This window comes from Ursus americanus, chromosome 15 (genome assembly GCF_024610735.1).
Source record: "Ursus americanus isolate L20-20 chromosome 15, mUrsAme1.1.p, whole genome shotgun sequence".
NCBI classification, from domain to species: Eukaryota; Metazoa; Chordata; class Mammalia; order Carnivora; family Ursidae; genus Ursus; species Ursus americanus.
In genome coordinates, this window is record NC_142141.1 from 31,375,722 (window position 1) to 31,384,162 (window position 8,441).

The window sequence follows — 8,441 nt, forward strand, 5'->3', positions numbered from 1 at the left end:
AAAAAGAAAATCCTCACAGAAAAGGAGATCAGACTTGTGGTTACCAGAGGTGGAGGGTGAGGAGAGGGAGAATTAAAGGAAGGTGGTCATAGATACAACATTGTAGTTATAAGATAAATAAATGCTAGGGTTGTAATGTACAACATGATGACTATAGCTAATGTTGTTGTATGGCATATAGGAAAGTTGTTAAAGAGAGTAAGTCCTGGGATAGCTGGGTGGCTCAGTAGGTTAAGCATCTGGCTCAATTTCAGCTCAGGTCATGATCTCAGTGTGATGAGATCCAGCCCCGTGTTGGGCTCTGCACTCAGCATGGAGTCTACTTGAGATTCTCTCCCTCTCCCTCCCCCCGACCTTGCCTCTTCTCTTGCTTGCGTGCACTTTCTCTCCCTCAAATAAATAAATAAAATCTTTAAAAATAGAGAGAAAGTAAATCCTAAGAGTTCTCATCAAAAGGAGAATGGTTTTATTTTTTTCTTTCCTTCTTCCTTTTCTGTTTATTGTATCTACATGAGAAAATGGATATCAGCTGAACCTACTGTGGTAATCATTTCACAATATACATGAATCAAACCATCATGCTGTATAACTTAAACTTATACACTGATGTATGGTAATTAATTCTCAATGAAACTGGGGAAAAATTTGGTTAAAAAACATAAAGTAAAAATATAGACTAAACTGAGACAAGTTACTTGTAGCACAAAACCACCAAAGGAATAGTATAGTTATAATATAAGAGACTATAAATTGGTAAGTAAAAGATAAGCAATAGAAAAATCAGCAAATAAAAGACATCCCACAAAAAAGGGACTATAAATGTGAATAAATAAAAAAGAAAATGCACAGCATCAGTAGTAATCACATAAATTCAAACTAAAACTACAGTGAGATATCATTTTATATCCACTACCTTGGAAAAACTAAGAATTCTGATACTACCAAGTATTAGAGGATAATGTGGATCAACAGGAACTCATATACATTACTTGTGGGAAAGTAAATTGTTATGATCATTTTTCAAAATAATTGGGCATTACCATGTAAATGAAAGATTTTTATGCTTTAAACATTTTTATGCCTTTTATGCCATAGTAACTCCACTCCTAGAGAAATGTTTGCATAAGTTCACCAGAAGATATATACAAGAAACTTCAGAGCAGAATTATTTATAATTGCAGAACAAAAGAAACTGAAATGTGCTTCAGCATCACCAGAAAAATGAATAAATTATGTTATACTCAGTAAAATTCTATAGAATGAATTTACAACTACATGCAAAACCACAAATGAATTGTAGAATTTTAATATTGATAAAATAATTCCCAGAAGACTATATATATGATAACATTTTTATAAAGCTCAACTGTTTAGGGATTCATACACAGTAGGAAACTATTTTTTATAACAAGGTAATGATAAACGATGTTCAGCACAGTGGTTGTTGGGAAAGCAAGGGATTGTGACAAGAGAGTGGCACATAAGTCTTCAGTGACTTTGGTTTCATACCTGAGCATTTTATAATTATAATTTACATGACTTACATAGATATCCTTTGGCTTATATCAATTATATAATTTAACAGTTTTTAAAGATTAAATAAGGTTGTGTATGTGTGTGTTTGTTGTGTACTTTTAAAATGTTGTTATCGATATTCATGATTTAATCCTATGCAGAAGGAATGAGCAAATGGCCAGATTTTCCAAATTCCTCCAACCCTACACACTGAGTGATGGGAAAAGAAGTTTCATCTGGATTAAGGGCTCAATGACCACAGTATATTTCACTCTAGCACTACACCACTCTGCCAGAAGACCCAATCTCTCAGCCTGTCACTGGCTTACTAGCCTGTGCAGGACTTCTGCATTCTATGGCTAAGGCAAAGAAAAAGCCAAAGAGAAAGCTTTATCACCAGGTAATGAGTTCAGTTTTTTGTCTCCCCGATCTCTTCCTCCAAACGAGAAGCAAACAGAAGACCAAATCAGTTACAAATCCTGAAGGTAAATACGTCCAATGCCTTCCATAATCCTACAACCCAGCCACTATCTTCTCATTGGGAGAAAAATAAATTTGAATAAAGGAGAATAAAGAGGGAACAGAAAGAAACAATGCTTGACTGGTTGCTGAAATTATTCTATTTTTGACCCACTGAAGCTCAAGGCACATTTTTAGCTTTCAGAAAAACTTGTACAAAAAGTGGATCCAGATAAAATAATATGTTCCCTCTTGTAAGATAATTTGTCAAAACTGTCCATTTTTCTAGAAATACTTTGAGTAATCTATTGACATCTTTCTGTGGTCAAATTAATCTAGCACTCTATATGCTGCAGACCATATATCAAGTAGTGTGAAGCAGCCATTCCCAAGAGAGATTTTTGCCATGCCCTTGTCAAAGCAAGTAGAACCCCCCCCCGAACCTATCACAATTCATACTTAAAAAACTTCCATCCATATCAACTGTATGATTATAGAAATCTTAATGAGCTTATTATGGTTTCAACAAACTTGAAGAAAATCTTATGAGAGTCCTTGTGGGAGATGTCTCTACTACTTTTTGAATCCATAACCCACCAGTCTAGGTGCAGAGCAGAGACAAAACACAAGGCAATAAAAGGTAACTCAACTTATGTGCTAACATCATTCAAACACCATTAGGTGATATATGCCAAAGAAACATTTATTTTAAAACCCCCTTTCTTTGTCCATAAGTTTCCCTCAAATGCTGCCTATAATTTTATTCTAACTTCTCTCAAAAAAATGTGAAAGAAAGAAAACATGTTAAAAATTCTTCTCTGAGTCTTCAGTCAGCCTTGTTCTCCGCCTTCTCTTTCTTTCTGTTAGGTAGGAAGCTCCTAAAGGAAAGGGGAGGAGGCACTGTTGATGGCTTGTTAGTCTGGCTGTAGCTAACAGGCTCCATTCCAGTACTACAGCAGCTCCAGTGGCATAGGACTGACTGACTCATGGCTCTCAGTTGCAGGTCCTGAGGACACAAGGCCCGGAATTTTTTTTTTTAATTTTTAAATAAAAATTTAAAAAAAAATTTTAAACAAGAAGGGAAGGAAAAAAAAAAAAAACTGGATTCATAAAGCCAGAGTCATCCTTAGTGGTTAGTGAAAGAGGAAGGACTGTAGAATATCTTAAGTTAATAATTTTTGACTAAAACTCTAAGAATCATTCTATATATTCACCCAATCTAAGCCACCTTTATTTCAACCTGTGGTTCTCAATTAAAAACACTTAAGAGGCTATGAATTTAAAACATGTAAGGGGCACCTGCGTAGCTCAGTCAGTTAAGTGCCTGCCTTCAGCTCAGGTCGTGGTCTCCGGGTCCTGGGATCGAGCCCCATATTGGTCTCCCTGCTCAGTCGGGAATCTGCTTCTCCCTCTCCCTCTGCTCCTTCACTCTGTGCATGCTCACTCTCTCAAATAAATAAAACTTTTGAAAAAATAATTTAAAAAATAAAATAGTTAAGGGATTTTCATTTCTCCTTCACTACTGAGGGATAATTTTGCTGGATATAGCATTCTGGGTTAGTGAGTTTTTATTTCAACACTTCAAATAAGTCATTCCACTTTCTCTTTGCTTGCATGATTTCTGATGAGAAGTCTGCTGTAATTCTTATCCTGTTTCTCTATAGGTAAGGGGTTTCATTCCCTCTGACTTTTTCATTCCCTCAAAATTTTCTCTTAACCTTTGATTTTCTGCAGTTTGAATAGGATATTCCTAGGTATATATTTGTTTGTTGGTTTTTTTGTTTTTTTTTTGTTTTTTGTTTTTTTTATCCTGCTTGGCTGTAACTCTCTGGATTCATCAGTCTGTCTACATTTGGGGAGAGTGGTTTTCCCTATGACTTCAGTCTTCTCACAGGTTCAACAAAAATCAGTGATTTTTTAATTTTTTTTCTGATTTTTTCTTGATGTAAGGACAGGAATGATGACTTCTCAGCTCTTTATATGTCAGAGCTGAAGCCAGAAGTCTTAGGGGGCTTTTAAAATCCAATTGGATTGGGTTGTTGCCAGGAATTTGGTTTTTTTGGTTTTTTGGTTTTCTTTTTTCACTTCCCTGAATGACTATAATGTGTAGCCAGTATTAACAGCCACTTCTTTAGATCTTTACATCTTAAAACATTTCTAAATTAAGTCACTATTCAAGTCACTTAATAACAGATAATTTGAAATACCCTATTTTTTAATTTTCTTTCTGACAAATGTTACATGGCATATTTATTTAATAGCATTTTTCTATGATGATCATTGTAAAATGTGAGAGCACAACTGTGGCACCTCTGGGCTTAATCCTGCATGTCAGAACCAATCTGCCACTTTTACTTAGTACGATCACCTATCACTGCCTAAAAACTCACTCACCTGGGATAGATGACTCCTGATCAGGCACCTTTTACATACTAAGCCTTGCTATTATCCCAGAGAACTTCAAAATCCATACAAAAAATAAAAAACCATAAATTCTAGTCTTATAGATCCATGGCTTCCTAAAGTCCTGAGAAGTTTACTTCTACTTTTCTTAAATAGACAACCACATAGGTGCCCTCTTTACCTTACCTGACCTCAATAACACTTAGCAATACTGCTCACTCTGTCCTTGATAATTCCCCCCATTCCTGTCATAATACTCTTGGCATATTTTCTCTTTGGCTATTGCTTCTTATTCTCCCTCATGAGCTTTTCTTCTTCCATTCTCCCCCCTAATTTTTTGTGTCTTTCAGTGTTGCCCTTCTTTCATTCTTCTTTGTTTTCTAAACCCTTCCCATGAGTAATTTTATCAACATTTGTGGCTTCACTTGTCATCAGTCAATGAAACCAAAGAACTATGCCTCCACTTTCTCTAAGAAAATATGTTTAAAGTAGATATGTATACTATTTTGGTTGTATATATTTTATATGTATAATTTGAAGGTACATAGTTGGAATCTTTTTTTTCAATTACATACAATAACTTAAAACATATTCTTTTTGCAAAATTTTCAAATACCCATCAAATTCAAAAAGAGTCTACCACCAAGAAAAAAGATCAGTGTCAGTAGTCTAGGCAAGTGATATGTCATTTCTAACTGATGAACCGAATTTTAATCATCAACATACTGCTCCAATGCAAACACAAGTAATATTTGCTATCTGAGGAAAATTACAATTGTCATCAATTACTTGCTGCTTTTATTTTCTGTGTAAAGGTCTAGTCTCCTGAACTACACACTAACCTCCTCCCACTTTGCAGAAAGACTAAGGTATTTCACTTCTTTAGGATAACGCTTCCAGAATAGAGAAACTCAAACTGGGTTAGAACAAGATTCTAGTGCCTTATCACCATCTGCATTTATAAACTGCCCAGATGATTCTGTTACAAATCACAGTAGCTCAGTCTGGTCCAAAGTTGAAGACCTAGTAGTGACTGTGAGTACTAGTTAATTGATTGATGTCTATCCAAAACAGCTGGAAATTTGACTCCATATTTAATATATAGAAAAAGATGACAGTTTTCTAGTAGGTAAGAAAGTTATTTTGTTGTTTTGCTTTGCTTTTACTTTTATTCCCTCTTTAGCAATTTGACTTTGGATGCAAATAGGATAACTTTCTTGCATTAATGGGATTATTATTCCTCAATTTTCTTTGAAATAAGGAGCTTAAAGTTATTATATGAACATATGATCTATAAACCCTCCAAAAATTCTCATTAGTTTGTAGGATATTTCCCTTTTTATTATAAAATAAAAATTATTTATTTATTGTTATTCAGCATACATCATGATTATCTGTCATCTATGACTTCTACTACTGCTCCTTTCTATTTTTTCCAAGTAAGCAGTCATATTTCCATCAATTAAACATCACTTAAATGATTGTATCTAGAGACTGTATCAAATATGGGAGAACATAAAATTTGGATTCCAGCACCAATCATGAACCATGCTTAACCAGAGGACACAGTTTGAGAAGTGAGATGTGACACAGCCTTAAATTTAGCCCCTAACCACAGTAAGATGTTTAGTGGGCCATTATTTTCACAGCTCATCACAATGAGTAGCTTTGCCATATTTGCTTCATAGAGAACATTTTTCCACCCCATAAAAGTCTTTTTTCCCCCTCCCTTCTTCTTTAAGCAATAGTTGATAATCAGAAATCGAATTTTAATAAGTGTAAGAATATCCCAGTTCGCCGAGATTAGAAGCTTTCATTTGGAAGATTCTGTTCTAGCTTCAGGAAAACTTCTCTAACACTTTCCAGCATAATATATTGCTACTGCTTTGACTTTCATTCACCAAATAACTCCATTAATTACCAGCAACCAGACTTCACTTCCTTACGATGTTTTGTGCACCTGGTTTGCAGACGGGATGTAGTAACAGAAGCCGACACAGCACACCCAGACTGCAGTACAGGCCAGAATGTTGGCTACTCGCAACTAGTTTTATGTGTCTGTGGAAAACAGAGCTTTGGATTTCAACCAGCTGAAATTACTGTTTGCTATTTCTCTATTCAACACCAACTTCGTTCCGTACAAAGTCAGAACAAGGAAAGTGAATTTTCAAGATGGTGATCAAGTCATCATTTACTTGCAGATCTATTCAAATAACTATGGATTCACATGTTGAAATAGAAACCACATGAATCAAAGCCTCCCAATAATTTGGATCTTTGTCATTGACTTTGCATACTAACAGCATGCTATCTTTCTAGTAATAATTTCACAATAAAGGCTGAGGGCTCCTCTGGAAAAACAAACAAAAAATGCCTTAATATACTGCATTCTTATTTACCATTTGTGTCTGTATTAGTTCAGGAAGTTGAAGGTCTACTTAAAATAAGTCTTAAAATGCCTCTCTGCATGTGGCATGAGCTCCATGCCTGTAATATGCCCAATAAATATTTGGGGGAAAGAACAATGCTTTGTTTTTATTGTGAAATCAGACTCTCTTCCCTCCTATTTCTCTCACATTTACATGTTTTGCCATATCCAGGGACGGTTTTCTGATAAGAAACTAGCCACAGGAGTTGTCTTTGGATCTTGCCTCCCTGCGGATCTTTCTAATAAAACCTCCAAATAAAAGTGTTGATGGTGTTCTAGGAAAGTCCCAAGACCAGGCACATAAGGGGTAAGGAGCAAGCTGTCTAGAACAGTGCGGGAAGAATACATTTCCCACTTTGACAAAGGGGTTATACTGAGCTGAAGATACAGATGGGGAAATGATCATAGCAGAATTCCTCAAAGATCTCCAGCACAGTTGAGTTAAAGCTATTAACTACAGACCACTTTTAGGTACATTACAAAAATCCTTATACTAACTTCAGCATTCTAGAGTAAAATGCAAAAAGATGTACTCTTGAGATGTATATGCTCTCTCTGGACCCCATGGACTTCAATTTAGGGAGGTCTAGGATCACAAAAAAACAATGCAGGGCTGCCTTCAGGGCCACTCTGTGACACCCCAGGAAAGAACCAGAATCTTTCCATAATGAAAACACACTATTTGGACCAAATTTATTTTACTTCCCATAATGTTATCAAGAAAATTGGAAAGAGGTGATTGATTTTGTGAGAGGACCAGGGGGAATGGGCAAGCATGATAAAAATATTTAAAGCTACAGAAAACTGGAAATCTAAATTTTTTTCTCTCTTAGGGACATGCTACTTCATTTTAAAATTAAATGGGAGTTGGCTCCAAAAACATTTAATATTCTATTTTTTTTCTAATGTAAGAACAAATATGAAGGTAGAAAAGTTGCTGGAGTATACAACAAAATGAAATCTGCAACAGCATTTCCTCTAATAATGATTTCATCATTGAAGAAATCATTGGAATTTTTCTTCTAGAGCACAGACTTTGATAGAAATGTCAAAAGATTTTTGCTAACTTTATCTTTTAATCTTAGTCTTTGTGGCAATTATTCCCAGACCTTATTGTGGTTTCCTGCACAAAATTATACCCTTAAGCAAAGCAGCCTTACATTTACTACAGGCCCAGGACAATAAAAAGTCAACAGCAGGAGAAAATATGTTTTATATGTTCAGTTAACTTTACACAGAACTGGAAAATATTGGCAAGTGGCACTTAATTATGTTATTCTAGTTTCTTTAATATATATAAAAATTGGCAACCCAAATGGAGATTATTAATTTCTGGTTATTTAGAGAGAGAATAACTATTTCCATTATTAAAGTCTTCAAATAATAGCCTCTGTATTTAAGGCTTTTAAATTCTTCCCCTATTCAATTTATAACATTATCATTTATTTTTAACTTAAATTATCTTCAAATATAAAATTAAAGAAAAGTGATTTTATTTGAGACACATAAAAATATAAACTAAACCTAATTTCTTTAGCAGGTTGATTTGGGACTTGTATTAGTTTAATATCATTTGGATCAGAGATCTTCCCATTGGTGGTAGAGTACATATGCAATAGTTATATATTGCCATATA

The 8,441-nt window shown here is 34.8% G+C and overlaps 1 non-coding gene across 1 annotated transcript; it reads left to right on the forward strand.

The window, feature by feature from the left end:
- The first annotated feature begins 2,869 nt into the window (after window positions 1-2,869).
- On the forward strand, window positions 2,870-2,992 carry LOC123785585 (small nucleolar RNA SNORA54). Its single transcript, XR_006777680.1, has one exon. It is a non-coding gene; the product is annotated as a small nucleolar RNA SNORA54 (small nucleolar RNA).
- The last annotated feature ends 5,449 nt before the right edge of the window (window positions 2,993-8,441 follow it).